The sequence below is a fragment of the Ostrinia nubilalis genome, chromosome 14, assembly GCF_963855985.1.
Source record: "Ostrinia nubilalis chromosome 14, ilOstNubi1.1, whole genome shotgun sequence".
In the NCBI taxonomy this organism is placed as follows: Eukaryota; Metazoa; Arthropoda; class Insecta; order Lepidoptera; family Crambidae; genus Ostrinia; species Ostrinia nubilalis.
The window spans coordinates 14,324,154-14,341,985 of record NC_087101.1 but is presented as its reverse complement, the minus strand read 5'-3'; the positions used below and the strand labels follow the sequence as shown (position 1 = coordinate 14,341,985).

General features: G+C 38.1%; 1 protein-coding gene across 1 annotated transcript in view; it reads right to left on the bottom strand.

The window, feature by feature from the left end:
• The window catches only part of LOC135078361 (apoptosis-stimulating of p53 protein 2), a 449,764-nt gene extending 433,256 nt beyond the window's left edge, over positions 1-16,508 (bottom strand). The window contains exon 1 of the mRNA XM_063972958.1: positions 16,277-16,508. The gene's annotated coding sequence lies outside the window, so the exon portion shown is untranslated. The remainder of the gene's footprint in view (positions 1-16,276) is intronic.
• Positions 16,509-17,832: the final 1,324 nt, after the last annotated feature.

The following is a 17,832-nucleotide window of genomic DNA, read 5'->3' as shown; positions in this document are numbered from 1 at the left end:
TGGACGACTATCGCAATGACTTGCCAAAATGCAATACTAATGCTTGCCAAGATACAACACAATGTACCTCCTCTGTCTAATGCACTGAGTACGAAACTCAGTGTCGCATTAAAAATTCACACACACAAAGTAATCAAAATATGTGCTCATCATCCATTGCGGTATCAGTACTCAACGTTCGAATAATCTTTAGTACTAGGTACGCAAGCAATGTAAACTGTTTACATTATGACGTCGCTGCTGTCATCATTGCTTTCACGAGCAATGTGTTCTGTTTTTGGGCATATTGCTGCGACACCTGATTGATAATTATGTGACTCGTACCATTGTTTCAGTCGCAAAATCGTATTAGTAGCATGTCTGCTACAGCTCCGCTGCCTTCTTGCGACACTAGGGCGGGGCCAGGACGTAAGAAATAACTGCTGAGGTGAACTTTGATCACGTTCGAATCTGTAACATCCATGCGCATTTCGAAATGGCGAATTGTAAAATAATAATGAGACCCTACGTCGAATGAGTCCTTTCTAGATTGTAGCTAATTTTCGTTCTCACTACTATTGTAAGCGATGGTTAGAGGCAACATTTGATTGACAAAATGTCGCTGATTTATCGAATTAACTAAATGATACCTTGCATTGATTCCTGTAACCTGTACCTACTCATTAAATAATGTTAAGTATTGTAAGTGTATTGTCGATGATACTGAATAAACATTTTTTCTTTCTTTCTTTCTCGTGTTATAATATCAAAACCTTTAACACATTTTTCTCTTTAATTTGACCTGTAAAACTCGCCGCCTTAGACATCTGATAATCTGTATAAAACAGACACAGCGGCCTCTGAAAATAAACTTATTTTTTTCGTTATCGCACATCAATCAGGCAGATTCACAATCGTCTTTCTTCACGTAGTTCTGACCTTCATATTTCACGAACCTACTTCTCAAAAAATTCCTCCGCTCAAAATATTGCTGTTGATTTGTTTAGCGACAGATCTGTGAACAAATCTTTCAACCTTGACCTACGGGTCGGCGCGCGTCAGCAGTGATGGCCGATCCTGTAGATGCTTTTATGCTGTTGTGAATACACCTGTCTACTTGAGAAATAGTTTAATAATAAAAACTGTTAATGTATTTTTATGGGCCGAGAGCTTTTGAACAAAAAATTTTATAGTTCTTTACTACTAAAATCTCACTCAACAGACTATGTTCATTTGATACTCGCTAACGGTAGTGAGTGTTCCACATAATGTTAAGTTTGTGGTAGAGTCTTAGCTTAGCCAGAGTCTTAGCTTAGCCAACTTAGAAATAGAAAAGTGTTTGGGAATGATTAGGTTTGTTAAGAAGAAAACTGGAAAATAACTAGGAATTTGTAAAGTTAATCATTCTTGGGATCGTTTTATTCGTGCTTAGGGGGCATCCATTAATTACGTAAGACTTTTAGGGGGGAGAAGGGGTCAACAAAAACCTCACTAAATCTCACATGGGGGAGAGGGGGGGTCTCGGAAAATATCACGTATTTTTTTCCGCAAGAAATAGAGTAAAATTGACAGAAAACATCACGTGGGATTAGGGGGGTGGGGGAGGGGGTCAGGCAAAATCTCACCAAGGGGGGCGGGGGGGTTGAAAAATAGCCAAAATTGTCTCACGTAATTAATGGACGCCCCCTTACCAATTTACTAAACAATGCGACAAATAGAGCTCAAAATCAGACTTGAACCCTAGACCGTGGGTACGCAGTCAGCAGCTGTGTATTTAACTAGAAAGATGATAGAGTTTTAGATAAGGCTGCGAACAAACCACTCTATTGATCATGATCGAGTCGGAGGAAGCAATTTACATTGTTTCGCTGATTCGTGAGATTTTTTACCACAATCATGTACGCAATTAGCACGCGCTTTCCTTCTACAATACAAAAAATTACAGCCAATTCTGACCCGTATTTGTAATAGAAATAAGGAATGCATAAACTACTCTCGATCTTGACTATATTAATTGCGGGTTTCGTGGGAGATAACGCAGCTACTGTCCATCAAGTTTTCAATTTTTTCTTATTGTTTCATAATGAACTAGAAATCAGCCGGTACAAGCTGTAATTAATTCAGGCCTGTAATTTAATATTCACATTAACTAGTAGCATTTTTATGTTGAAAATTTAAATCAATTTATTACTAGGAAAAGCAGTTCTTCATAAAATAGCATTGAAGTTATTAAGTAACAAAAAAAGTAAAAAAAAACCTAAAATGATTATACTTCCTGTTACCTAGTCGAATTATAGAAAAAGATAGAAGTACCAATAGACACTAATTAACTTTGAACTCCTCCTAAGTTCTTCTGATTAATTTCGTTGCTGGTCCAATGACAGTTTAACTTTCCCCCGAACCGGGACAAACTTGACCTTCACTGATTGGGTTATTATTGGCGGTCAAGCTGTAGATCCTGGCTACACATCATATGGGTATAATCCCGTACCTATGGACATTTACGTGTAAGTATGACATTTAATAAAAAATACAAGCACAGACAAAATATTCAATTCAGGAGACAAGGTATGCGATGTTATTCTGCCAGTGCATTAAAAAGGATATTACGCAGTAACTGTTGAATAATCTGTGCTATTAAGGAATGGAAAAAGGTTAAAGACCTAGTTACTAACCTTTACTTGAGCCTAACGACATCACGAAAGTCCTGAATGTGAAATTAAGTGAACGGGCCATTGCTGGGAGCTGACATTCGCACAGAACCAGAACTTTCGTGTTTACATGAGAACTCGTTAAACTACACAATGAGAGGCGCACACTTCGCATTTCTTTGTGATTTGTCTATGGTAAAGTTTTGTAGAATAGAATAGAATAGAATAGAATAGAAAACTTTTTATTTGCAAGAAAGGTATACAAGCAGGTAAGACATAGATTAAAACAGAGAGAAATAAACAAGTGGACAATTAACTGCTTGTGCCCCTCCGACAAAAAGGCACCCGCTCAGTAGTAGTAGTTTCGAAGACGAAGAAAGATGCAGTTTACAACTGGAGGTAACTTGCAAAATGTGTGCGAGGGCTATGAATTGTAAACTGCATGAAATAGGACGATGAGTGTAACAATTTATGTAACTTCAGTCATTTTGGTTTTCTTCAAACCACAAACAATATCATTCAGATTTGCCCTTACACTACAATACGCCATCCGAATCCCGTCTAAATATTTCGCATTGGCTACGAAACCAGGAATCTCCACACAATGAAAAGTTAGACCACTATTCACCACCAGGGAATTCGAACTCAATAATTCCAAGAAAGGCCACATGACTATATGAAGGCTTTGAATCCATCATTTACCTTCGTTTACTGAAATGAAGTGTTGAACTACTGAATATGCATTATCCCGCAACTGGCTCAGACCCAGAGCTTTTGTCACAGCGAAAGTTCGCTCGGGAGCTTTCGTATTTACACGGGAACTCGTTAAACTTCACAATGAGCGGTTACCGTGCGCTTCGCACCATTCTTTGAGTTTCTTTGCTCTTTGGGCAACTTTTTGTAGAATCTTCAGGAAGTGCATCTGAAGTTGGCATATGGACCAATTGATATATCTAGTTTTCGAAGCATGTTTTAACATAATTTAGTTTATTAATATCTAGAATAGTAATACACTTACTAATGAATTGCTAGATATGTTAAGGCCGCAACCACACTATTCGTCAAGGGGTAATTTCAATCACAGTACAGAAAAGTCACAAACAAAGACTTTAAATATTGGAAAACATAAACGAGATCTAGGTAATCACTGTAATAGCCTTCAAATGAAGTTCCTCTTCCTTTAAAGCAATGCCCAGCTTCTTGTGTAAAACAAACGGATGTCACAATGACGCGCACCTGGAATATGGTGTTCGAGTGTCCTGGAAATAAGCCGCCTCTGTGGTCTAGTGGTAAGACCACCTGCTTCAGACGCAAAGGTCCCGGGTTCGATACCTAGTGGGGGCAGATTTTTCTGTTCGATTTGGTTGGTGGTAGGGCTTGTTCTAAGTCCGCCTGGCTAGCTACCACCATCTTACCTAAGTCTGCCGCCATAACAACAATGTTAACAGCATTGTTGTGTTCCGACAGTTAAGAGGTAAGATAGCCCGTTCCACTGTGGTTGAGAATTCCGGGTGAAGCTCGCTTCCACCTTCGGCCGGAATGCCGGATCATCACTTACCATCAGGTGAGCAAGAGCTTCCTCGTTGTGGTTGAAAAAAAATCCCGCAAGATGCTCCATTTTTCCCAAGTGTAACCAAGGCTTTAATCACTTAGATACAAGACCAATGACGTAGACTGATTGCTGACAAAAATCCCGCCCAACTCGATCGTGTTTGCGGACGATCCGTCATGGCCGAAGCGCACTGCCAATATTGACCTGCCTCGACTTAGTAGCTCTATAGGCTGTATTTACTCCGATATTTGCACGGAAATATACCGACGAGTATCGAGTATGGCACTGTCATTGGGTGAAGTTATTTTTATAGCTACAGTACTTTTCTGTAAAGAGACATTTCTGTTGTGGAATGACTTGGCACCATCAGCAGTATTTCATACCAAATAATGCAAAGTCAATAAAAAACGTACGACTCCATTAAAAAGACTGGCATATATCGGCAAAGTCTGGTGTTGAGGATGTCAGTGGAAAACTTTCTCATGCTCTCTGCATGGTGACTCAAATGCCATTCGGCCTCCAATTTAATTTTTCCATAATTGAGCTCAGTAGGTATAGGTATCTTCAAGCAAGAAGAAATACCTATATTTTAACAAAAGCTTTTTTCACAGGAAAGCTAAAAAGTTCGCTCATAATTGCAAAATATCTTTACTTCTTAGAAGCTTGTAAAGAATTTTCTCCTTCTTCTCTTTTGGAAAATTATCCGCTTCCCTGCTTTTGTAAGTCAAAGGGAGAACTTTTTTTACGTGATTTTCACCCGTAATCACAAACGATGCTTGTATAAGTGTTGCAGCTAATCGAACGCACAGCATTGAATAAGTAGAGCTCTGTGATTGGTTCGTGGGGTCCCTGTGCGTCCACACGCACTGTGAGACCTCAAAGTAATGTTTGTGAATACCGGCATTAATCCTACACACTGACTCGTATGTTAAGAATTGAATACTAACAAGATAAGAAATGTGCACAAATTAAGTCACATCTATAACCTCCGGTAGGTATTCAAAATTTCTAGTGTTGCACTACAGTGGCTGATTTACGAGACGAGAGCATACCGAATGATCGGGTTCAACGACCGCAGCGTAAGCAATACTTCCTAGGGTTGGCAAAAATTTAATTAAAAAGCAATTAAGACTTTTTAGATGGCTGATATAGCTCATTGTCACAGACGCAAACGGCTTAAGTGCCGTGCGAACTGCGAAGTACACAATCATTTATTTGGGACAAAACCAGAATTGATACAAGTCTGTGATGTTTAGGTGTAAATTTTTCTTTTCCTGGGAATTTAATCTGGGACCTCCAGATTGAGCAAGTTGATCTGTCTAAACAAGCGACCAAGCCACCACGCCCTAAAAAGGGTCTTTACCAACTCCTTAGTGAAAGTGTCCTGAAAGGACTCTATTCTTTGGACCTCATAAAGCAGGAAGGCGCTAGATGCAGGATACCAACCGGACGATATGGAAATCATTGGGGGAGGCATGTTCAGCAGTGGACGTCCTGTGGCTGAAATTATGATGTTTTTTTTTTATCCACAACGAGGAAGCTCTTGGCCTGTATCTCACCTAATGGTAAGTGACGATCAGGCCGAAGGTGGAAGCGAGCTTCACCCGGAATCCTCACAACAACGGAGGAACTGGCTATCTTACCTCTAACTGCCGGAACACAACAATGCTGTTAACATTGTTGTTATGGCCACAGACTTAGGTAAGATGGTGGTAGCTAGCCAGGCGGACTTAGAACAAGCCCTACCACCAACCAAATCGAACAGAAAAATCTGTCCCCACTGGGAATCGAACCCGGGACCTCTGCGTCTTAAGCAGGTGGTCTTACCACTAGACCACAGAGGCGGTAGGTTGATGATGATCTTTATTATTTCAGGCTAGGCTTTCACAATCATCAACAGGCGACAGGCGACCCTACTGCACCGTATGTACGATAGGTACTTAAGTGGCACGTCCATGAGCACAGTTTAATGACGCCGCGTGTCAGGACTGCAAACAGAGTCCATCATAGCGTGTAATCGTGTAATCATAGCGAATCGCTGGCAAATTGTTAACTTAATGTCTGCTTAAAAAACTGACTCGATTGTTTTCAAATGTGGTGGAACATACCGGTTATATAACATTTACAAAGACCTCTTAAAACAAACATAGTCATGTAATAACATAATAGACACGAACCACCTCTTTGTGTCAGCATTTTATTTAAATCATTATAATTTCAAACTACTGCACAATCAATCGAATTTCATATCTAAGAGTTTCAGGTTAGTGCTAATATCTTTTTAGTTTACAGGTTATTAGGAGTACTTATTATTATCATGTGGTTTAGGATGAATAATTTGTTAGTTTCTTCAAGAATTAACGCAATTTTTCTGAACAGGCAATTAACGGTGGTGCGTTCCAAACCATCGATCAAAGTAACCACCTTCAACCTTAAATAATAACCCAACAGTAATTTAATACCACAAATTATCAGGAACAACATAATATTGCAGTTTTATTTATTTAGTGAATTGAGCGCGGGAAATCGTACAATTCTGCATAAAACTTCTAAATATAGAGTATTTTACAACTCAAACAAAAGCTTTACTGCCTTAGCTGTTGTTGAAAGCAATATGAACCGCTTTCAAACGTATGGCTGCAAACATCGATAAATATAAGAGAAAAACCATCAATACACTAATCTAGCGCTTGCCGGCAGCGCTTGATAGAGAGCTAAGGGCTGCTGCAGACGAAGATTCTTTGCATTGCCGCGATTGCTAAAACGGGATGAATCGCCCTTTGATTATGACCAAATGGAGAATCTATCTCCATTATTTGAAAGGCAAGCGTAACACAAGCACTGTCTTCTTCGACTCTCTCTCGCTCATGCCACATAATTTTGACTAAGATGTAGTTTGTGAAGTTAGGTAGGGCGGTAGAGATAGAAGCTAGGCTCTACTTGAAACTTTTTCACGGTGACAAATTTTATTTATTTATTTATTTATTTAATAGGACAACCAACAAGACATACACTGGAAGACAATCAATATTTACAACGTATTTAACTTAATCTAAGTGCTGCCTTAATTATAGGTTGCCACGGCATGCAATAGTGGACTTATAGGTACATAAACAGTGTCTACACTTAAAGAAAAGAGTTTCTTCAGCGAGTATTATTTAGCTGGAATAACATTTCGCCAGCGACTCGATGCGAAGCTGTTCAGAATTTTGCGCTTAAATGAAGGTAGCTTGTCCCGAAAGACATCTAGATCAAGATCGAGGTTCCTTGATATACTGTTAAACTGTCTTTGGAGTCTGTTCATGGTGGCGTAGTGACCTAAATTGCTTTTGCAGCCTTTAATATAAAACGGAACATACCTAGCGCGACGTGCCAATTTAAAGGGAACATTGAGATTTATTAATTCTAGCAAAAATGGGCAGTCCGCAATACCATTAATGATTTTATAAAGGAATACCAGGTCAAGCAAAAGCCTGAGGTCAAGCAAATTTTACATGAAAATGATTTTGGTGGAATATTGTATACACAAATTTAGTTTTTTAGTTTAATTAGCAATATCACTCTACTATTCAGTGTAAGAGCAGTCGACTTACAAGAAATAAGTAGTTTTTTTCAAATGAAAATAGTTTTATGACATGCCTAGCCTACCTAGTATAAAGCATTTTCGAAGTCATTTTTCAAGCTGTCAGCTTTGCTTACTCTGATTACTAGCAACAGCATATTGTGTCACAGTTAGCTCAGCAGTCAAACCACACACCTATATGCGTCTGCGGTCAGCCTTATAAAGCGTCTGGACGATATTGTACAGTCGATTAACGATCCGCGTCTGCAATCAGCGGTCTATGGTCTGTACTATGCCTAAAGTGCGCACGATGCACGCAAAACTTTACTCGCCTAGTTACCTACTCGTGCTAGGAATAAGTAGCAGCGTTGCCAGACGTCCCGATTTTGGCGGGACGTCCCGATTTTTAGATCAAATTTAAATATCCCGCGCGGGACAGGCTCGGTCCCGCTTTTCGGAGAGAGACACTCACTTCACCAGAATATTGTTTGAAACGCCATATTATTATTGTAAAGAATAAAACTTTTTTAATTTCTTCTTTTTTTATTCTAACATAACATTTTCTATGGCTACTTTTGCTATCTATTGTCACGTAAACGTAATTTTATGTCAAACTAGCTGACCCGGCGAACTTTGTTCCGCCCTAATGGCAATAAATAAGCAGACTTTTTTTTATTTCGAACGGGATAAAAAGTATCCTATGTCCTTCTCCTGGCTCTAAACTACCTCCCTGACAATTTTCAGCTAAATCGGTTCAGCCGTTCTTGAGTTATAAGTGGTGTAACTAACACGACTTTCTTTTATATATATAGATAGATAAGATAAAAAGATAAATATTTGAAAACTACTTTGATTATATACGTTTTTTTACTATGTCCCGCTTCTAGCGGAAGAATCCCGCTATTTTCACTCAAAAAGTACCAAAGTCCCGACTTGGCGAAAAAAAAAACTGGCAACGCTGATAAGTAGTGTGTTGATCGTCTGCATCGCTTAGTTCCAAGAGATTTTATTAGAGCACTGTCATTGAGAGTTCCGTACCTAAAAGGGCCAGTTTGACCCAATTAAATAATAGTCTGTCTGTTCATCTGTCATTTCTTTGCAACCATAAAAGGTAGATTTGCATGCATTTGATAACTATAGCGCTGCTTTTAAAAAAGCATAAAACGCGTCAAACATAACACTCCATAACACTCACTAATACTTTCCAAAAGACCTATCATTTGGTGTCTTTATAGTACATTAACTAGGCGACTAGCCGATGATCCTCCGTCTGCAAAACGCTAGGTTTCTAATTGTAACTGGGCCATTCTTAAATTTGTGCCAAATTTTTTTTAAAAATTAAAGATTTTTTTTTTAAACTTTTTGCGATGTGTATCGAAAGTATAAACCAAAAGCATACTTTTGATGTATATGGACAACCTTAAAGCCCTCGGAAAGGAAACAAAATAGCCTACGTAAACACGGCTGTGACACTGCATGACACGGATGTGACAGTTTTACATTTTTACTGTAAATAATAATATTTATGTTGTTAAATTTATATCATAATAGTTTAAATTGATTAACAATAAAATACACTAAATTCGTTTCATCAACAAAGGTGTTATTTGGTAATATGTACTTTTTTCTGAACATCCAAAAATTTAATTAAAATTGGGATCAAAAATACCGTCAGGTAGTTAATATATCTACTAGATAATAAAAAAAATAGACTTTTTATTATTGGCACTATCTGATCATGCTTCCGATATGCTACCTACATGGTTTCGATATGATATGCTTAACAAATTAGTAAATCTTAAACACCTAATGAGTATCAAATGATATTTCTGTAGGATTCACATAACAGTTGGTTTTGACAACTTAAACATGTTTCATAGTCACCGTACCACTAAAAATATGGTTAATAGCAATTCCTTTTAAAACAACTCCGACCACCTCTGCAGGGCCTTTACCGGGAGCTGTCTCAGTAAAATTTGATATTACTGCAGAAATGAGAAAGTGCAATAATTTTTCCTTCGTAACATCTAGAAAATCATACTAGCGAAAAATAAGTATACTTACTAAAAGGCTACTCCTAAAAATTGCACAATACACAAAATAATTTAGCAGAACAACAAAAATTATTAAAATAATAAAAATAGAATGTCACAACCACGCGTTGTAACGTCACGACCATGTACTTAAATAGTTTGCGGTAGTGACACATTTTTAATACCATGGCCGTGACAATTTGGAACGTGTCCGATATATCCAAAAAACTATCTGTGAATTAGCAGATCTTGTGCAATTATCTGAAACTATACTGCATGAGGTACATAATTATGTTTTATACAATAGCGTGACATTGATACCTACCTTTAAAAACCGTACACGGGATGGACGTGTTATGGTTGTCCCTTTTTTCAAATAAATAGGAAATAATTTTTTGCGGCTCACTCACTACGTTCAGCCATTTGCAAATCTAATAAGATGACAATGTTACTGTTCTAAAAAAACTTAGCAAGGGATGTCAATATCAAAGATAGTTTTTTACCGAGTTACGCATATTTAAAGTGGCGCACGTGGTTGTGACACAAAAACTGCTCACACAATGTTTGGTGTTCAAAATCAAAAATGGTAATTATTATTGATATAAATGTTTAACAGTCTTATATAACATGTATTAATCTTGCATAATTACTGTAATATTTATCAAAATAACATAACATCTCTTCAGAAAAAAATATTGTATGTCCAAATCCGGGAATCTCACACTACACGGTCCGTGACATTTTGGACTTGTAACTTTTTTTTAATATTCTTCTAATAGTTTTATGATACAAATGATATTGGGCCTAGTTAATAGAGGTATTTTACTAAGCAAATTAATATACAGTGCACAGATTTTCTTTAAAAACATATGCTATTCTTACATCTCACACAAAAATGCGTAAGAATAAGAATGGCCCAACTATCAACCCCAGTAGTGTCCCTCAAGGGACCTGACCTGGATCAAATAATTACCGACGAACATTAATTCAAGTACTACTATAAAGTATGAATAAATCATTCTTTTTCTAGGGTCCTTTGTTATAGAGCTCTTAATCACCTATCAGGCAGACAAAGGAATAAAAAATGAGAATGCCCTCATGCAGTTTTATGTTCAGAAATAATAAACCCGTTCGCCTTTCTAGCGAAAAATTAAAAAGTCATTACTGATGCGGATTATGTGCCTCGGACACAATAGAAAAAATAATTCTCTATGGCCGGCGGGCACGATGAAAGATAATGTTATCTTCGTAATATCCGCGATCGCAATTAATGTTAATCGGGTAATATGAGTTTAATTAATGGTTAGATAGCAAGATTATTTTAGAATCCGTGTACTACGGTAGCAAATCATAAAACTGAACTAAGAGATTTAAAAAAGAGGCACCGAAGCTCTCCTCAAGTCTTTTATTTACGACAATGTAATAAGAATTGTTTTTAACTAGTATTAAAATGATCGTCCTTATGATATTCGCAAATTAGCAGCAACAAAGCTCACGTATTCCGTATCTCAGTGCCGTACGTGCTGCGATCTCGTGAGAACGAACGATAAGCATAACCCGGGCCTTATTAAATGAAGTTATAAATAATCTTGATAAATAGAACCGATTATGAGCAAAATACCTACATGTACCGACCGGTTCGGGACTCAAATCGGCCGGTAATTTAGTTGATTAATAAACCATCATTAAAGCATACAGAAAGTTTAGCATAGATTACCACAATATGCAAGTAATATAAGCAGAGATTACTGGTTTCCTGTCCGCGGTCCACCTAAATGCAAATCCAGTCATTGGTTACCGGACAACACTTCCGTGGGCTGTCCTAATAAAGCTCCCAATATTCAGATGAGGTACTTAAAAGATTTAGAATTTAGAGGAACTAAAGAATTAGCGCCTGTTCCCTGAGCATGAATAACTCTTCATAATCGTACCTACATATTCTTTACCATACAACCTAGCGACGCTGTTTTGTTTTGAGAAAGTTTATTCGTGCTCCGGGTACTGGTTGGAAATTATGAAATGAGCTTTCGATGTATCCTATCCTAAGCTACTGAATGAGTATGAGATATATCTACCCACCTACGTCAGATAGGTCGTCATTCATTATTTACTTACGAGCAAGTATGGTATCGTATACCCTTGTGTTTTGTTCTGAGCGATATGTTAAGATATTAATGACTATTAGTAATATTTTTATTTTATGACTATTAGTAATAGGTATAGGAGAGCTAAGCTAACTCGACACTATACCGAAGATATCCCGGACATCAGCCTATACGAGATTAGGATGGCTCTCAAACAGCTAAAGAACAACAAGGCACCGGGTGATGACGGAATAACATCGGAGCTTACTGAAAGTCCTTCAGAGACTCTTTAACTCCGTCCTACTCCAGGGAACTACGCCAGAGGCATGGAACAGAAGCGTGGTGGTGCTCTTCTTCAAGAAAGGTGATAAGACCTTGCTGAAGAATTACAGACCCATCTCGCTTCTGAGTCATGTCTACAAACTGTTTTCGAGAGTCATCACGAACCGTCTCGCGCGTAGGTTCGATGACTTCCAGCCTCCCGAACAAGCCGGATTCCGAAAAGGTTATAGTACCATAGACCACATCCATACGCTGCGGCAGGTTATACAGAAGACTGAGGAGTATAACTTGCCACTATGCTTGGCGTTCGTGGACTATGAGAAGGCCTTCGATTCGATTGAGACTTGGGCAGTGTTACAATATCTCCAGCGGTGCCGTATTGACTATCGGTATATCGAGGTGCTGAAGTGCTTGTACAAAAACGCCACCATGTCGGTCCGAGTACAGGAGCAGAGCACGGGGGCGATTCCACTGCAGCGAGGCGTTAGGCAGGGAGATGTTATATCTCCGAAACTGTTCACCGCTGCATTGGAAGACGCTTTCAAACTCCTGGAATGGAAAGGATTCGGCATAAACATTAATGGCGAGTACATCACTCACCTTCGGTTTGCCGACGATATTGTAGTCATGGCAGAATCGTTGGAAGATCTTGGCACAATGCTCGAAGACCTTAATCGAGTTTCCCAACAGGTAGGCCTGAGGATGAACATGGACAAAACGAAGCTTATGTCGAATGTCCATGTTACGCCCTACCCAGTTTCAGTTGGGAGCTCAATTCTCGAGATTGTCGACAAGTATGTCTACCTCGGACAAACGATCCAGCTAGGTAGGTCCAATTTCGAGAAGGAGGTCAATCGTCGAATCCAACTCGGCTGGGCAGTGTTCGGGAAACTACGCAACATCTTTTCATCCAAAATACCTCAATGCCTGAAGACTAGAGTGTATAACCAATGTGTGTTACCAGTGATAACTCGTGGCTCGGAAACGTGGCCTCTCACTATAGGCCTTATACAGAAGCTCAAAGTTGCACAGCGTGCTATGGAGAGGGCTATGCTTGGTGTTTCTTTGCGAGATCGAATCAGAAATGAGGAGATCCGTAAACGAACCAAAGTCGCTGACATAGCCCGACGGATTAGCAAGCTGAAGTGGCAATGGGCAGGGCACATAGTACGCAGAACTGACGGCCGATGGGGCAGAAAGGTTCTGGAATGGAGGCCGCGTACCGGAAAACGCAGCGTGGGACGTCCACCTACAAGGTGGACCGACGACATCGTAAAGGTAGCAGGGAAGCGCTGGACGCAGACCGCTGCCAATCGATCAACATGGAAAGCATTGGGGGAGGCCTATGTTCAGCAGTGGACGTCCTATGGCTGAAATGATGATGATGATGATGAGTAATATTTTCAAATACAAAAAAAAAATGGTACCATTTCTTATTTATCTTCTATTAGTTCTTATGATCGCTCGAAACAAATAGGGTGGTTCCATATTTTTGCTCGAGACTTTAATACACACGTAGACTTCCTTTCAGGCTTTCAGTTTGGTTCAGTAAACAATGAGTGCCAAATGGGCACATTCTGGCACAATCAATAATGGCGGAAAGTGGTGAAATCACTGAGATGCAATGAATCGAACAATCGGTTAAATTACATTCTGCGAATGTTAATCCGATTTAACATGCAATAATTTTTACTGTTCACGGTGTTACCTTTTACAAAATAGGCACAATGTCCTACACACAATATACAATAATTGGACATCCTTATATCGTAAAAAGCTCGTCATTAGGTACATCGTAGCAATAAATGCAAAGTCAAAATGTAAAACAGTAGCCGTAAAGATAATTAATGTGAGGTTACTAAATTAATTACATAAAATGTTTCTCACGATCCTTAGGTCTATAGCTTTGAGATTATTTTCGTACTAGATTTTACCTCTAAATTCGCATTAAGTACCATATTTCAAACGAAGATCACATCCCCAAATAATTTCATGAGATAGGTCCAAGTAGATAATAGCTCATAATGAAATCCAGTGTAGGTACGACCGGGTAATAGAAATACTTAATAGTAGTTCTTAGTGCCATTATTTTGCGTCTATCGACAAAAAATCATTGTTTCAATGTGTATGTAATGTAATTATGTAAGTAACACAAATACCTATGTCTGCATTAACTGTAGAGTGTAGTACGCCCTTAAACTTAATAGTACTTAAACTTAACATTGTAATTATTGATTGTAAGTTTGTTAGTTGAATGTAAAATTAACGTTTTTATTTCTAAATTCAACTCATAAACTACAAGAAGCTACAATTTCAGCAGACTCGGTTGGATGCCCTTAATAACCCTCAGTAAGTACATGTTTAGTCCAATCAACACAACCCTTCCTTGTTTTTATTTGTAGGGTTTCTTTATTAGTTTTTACTACGTAATGTAAGACAATTACCTACTACAAAGTAGGTACGCAGGGTATTACGTAGGGTAGATATTGATTTTGTATTACCTCGACCGTCAGTTGTAGGGTTAAACATTACAATGTAACTGAGGATGTAGCACTAAGTTCAGAGTGAAGGCTATTTAATAAAATGGTGTGATTTTATAAAAAAAATGTTTACCCCCTTAGGGGTGGAGTTTCGTAAAATCCTTTCTTAGCGGATGCCTACGTCATAACATCTACCTGCATGCCAAATTTCAGCCCAATCCGTCCAGTGGTTTGGGCTGTGCGTTGATAGATCACTATGTCAGTCAGTCAGTCAGTCACCTTTGAGTTATTATAATATTTAGATTTAGTCCACTGCAGGAGAACTACCCTCACTAATCTCCATGGTAATTTTTTTTTATAAATATCCTTAGACATTTTACACTGCGCTTCTAGTCCCAAAATAAGCACAGCTTGTACTATGGGTACTAGACAACGGATATAAACAATGTACTTAAATACTTTTTTTTGTAAATACATACTTATTATACATAGAAAACACCCAGTCCAATACAAACAAATATGTTCATGCACACAAATGTTTGTACTGTGCGGGAATCGAACCCGCTACCTCCGGAATAGTAGTCCGTTTCGAACCACTACACCAAACGGCCGACCAAAAAAATTAGAGAGGATAGAGAGGTAGTAGATGATTTATTTTACTTGAGTTAAGCATAATAAATAATTACTAAGGCTGGGTTGCACCACCCAACTTTAACCGTAACTTTTTTGTATGGATTTTGATAGCTTTTTGACGTTTGTCAAAGTTAAAGTAAAATGGTGCAACCCAGCCTAAGTCTAATTTCAACTAGTTACAGCTACTTTTCTGATCAACTCCATGCGTCATAATATTGTCACGGAAGAATGAAAAAATCCCTGATCATGGTCACAGCGCAGAAAAACTACAATTCCTAGATCTACTGGTAGTGACCATGAAAGTTAAAACAATAACGACGTAGGTAGGCCTATGTTACAAAACAGTACCTACCCAAAGCCATAAAAAGATAGGTCTTAGTTTTTTTACTAAGTAGGTACTGACATACTATAACCTTATTTGTTTAATCGATCTATTTTATATTACAATTTCTTACAATCATTTGCCTTTTGAGTTGAAGTCACACAATAATTAACCATACAAGAATCAAAACAAAAAGTTAATTAACCATTGCAAACACAGTCGCATGTTCGTTAAAAGCCATAAAAAGATTAGACAAATGGAAGAAGAAACTCGTTTTATTTATGAATAAAAGGATAAAGTATTCTGAAACTCGTTAGGAATCGAACCTTGACCGCCAGGTGTCACGAAATAAACAGTTTCATCTAAACTTCATCTAATATCGTTAGTTTCGAATACTTATTGCAATAATAATACCTATCAAACAGTTTGCGATCTTAAAAATATTCCGAAGGCTTTACGTTCCGCCATTGAAATAGTTAACGCAAAAAAGATCTCATGCCTTTCAATAAAAAGTTCCGGAAGCATACAGTTACTCCAAAAAAGTTTGAATTAATTTTTGACATTAACCTGTCAGTCGCAGTTGTAAATAAACTATGTATTTACAACTTACAAAAGACTCGTAACCTTTTAGTAATGGGAGACGTGACGAGAATTAAATGTAACACCGAAGTACCCACATAACAAAACAACAAACTCACCTTCGTTCGAAGAGTGCGGGGGGTACCTCCAAAAATCCAAACAATCACTCAAGAAACTGCCTGACACAGATTCATTAATTAGTCGCCATGACGGCTCACGCAGATTCAAAATTAGAAACACAGCACTGGCCACTTCACAGCACAGAGAAAAAAAATATTTTCACGAATTTTTCGGTACACTTTGCGCGCGAAAACGTCGATCGGCGTGCGCGCGCGACGCGCGTGCCCCCCTCCTGCGCCGCCGGGTGACTGAGGCTCGCAATTCAAAACACCAACAATTACACGGCACCAATTTTTGCTAACGACCTTTGTTACGGTCGAGATCGTATCGTAGATTCAGCAACAGCTTAATTTGAAATCTTATGTTAACGAGTTAAGAACTGCGATTAGGATATTAGGGGTAGGCAGATTCTAAGAAATACCTACGCAAATACATAGTGAAAATACATTTTGGCTATGTATCACAATAGGACTACATACTTTTACTTGATACAACAATTTGAACAATGAAGAATGTTCACTAATTTTGTTTTTTAGCTTTCTGTATTCTCTGTTAAAAATAAAAAATACACGTGAAAGAATTATTTTGATACGTCAATTATTTTCCAAGATATTGAATTTTAAAAGGGCGGGCGGCGGCCGGCCCGCCATTTTATGCGCGTGACGTCATATTACAGTGACTGGCTCATATTTGTATGGGTGGAATCTTGCAAGCTGAATTAAGACCCACTTCCCGGCAACCGATTAAGCTGAAATTTCGCAAACACATGTGATTTGGATGACCATGCAATATTATGATGACATGGAGCTGATCTGATGATGGAGCTGGAAGGTGGCCATAGGAACTCTATAATAAAACGACTTAAATGCATCGAGTTTGGGCTCGTTCGTTTTGTATTGATGAGTATTTTAATTCTATATAGTAATCGGGGTCTAATGATGGATCTGGAAGGTAATTCGCAATAAATCGACACAATCGCATCAAGTTTGGGCTTGGTTCAATTTTAATTTCTGTGATGGGTCTGGGTGTTAATATGTATAATAAGTTTGTATTTACAAAAAAAAAATTATTTAAGTATGTTTATATCCGTTTTCTAGTGAGCGGACGCTGTGAATGTACGTCACACGGGGTCACGTGACCGCGGCGGGACTCAATATTTAAGCGAACTTTGAATGCCTATAAAATCATAACTACTGGGTATTTTTGAATGAAATAAAAACTAATGTATTTGTAAATGTAAAAGCTTAACTGTAACATAGGTTTCAAGTGATTTTGCATACCTAGTAACATTCTCAATTGACATACTTTTTAATGAATTACTTAAATAGATGTGATTTAAAATTTCTTCCATAGATTTGTACAGAAATAAATACAAATCTAACTGAAATTTTGTAACTGAAAAGTAATCGGGCTTTCAGTGAAATTTAATAGTGAGATTACAGAGAAATTGCGTCTTTATTCTTTAGTAAACGGGATCAGCTAGGTAGAAAAGTTAACCCTGACTTGAAATAAACGAATGTGGGTAGAAAGAGAAGTTCTTTCTTAAGTAGCCATT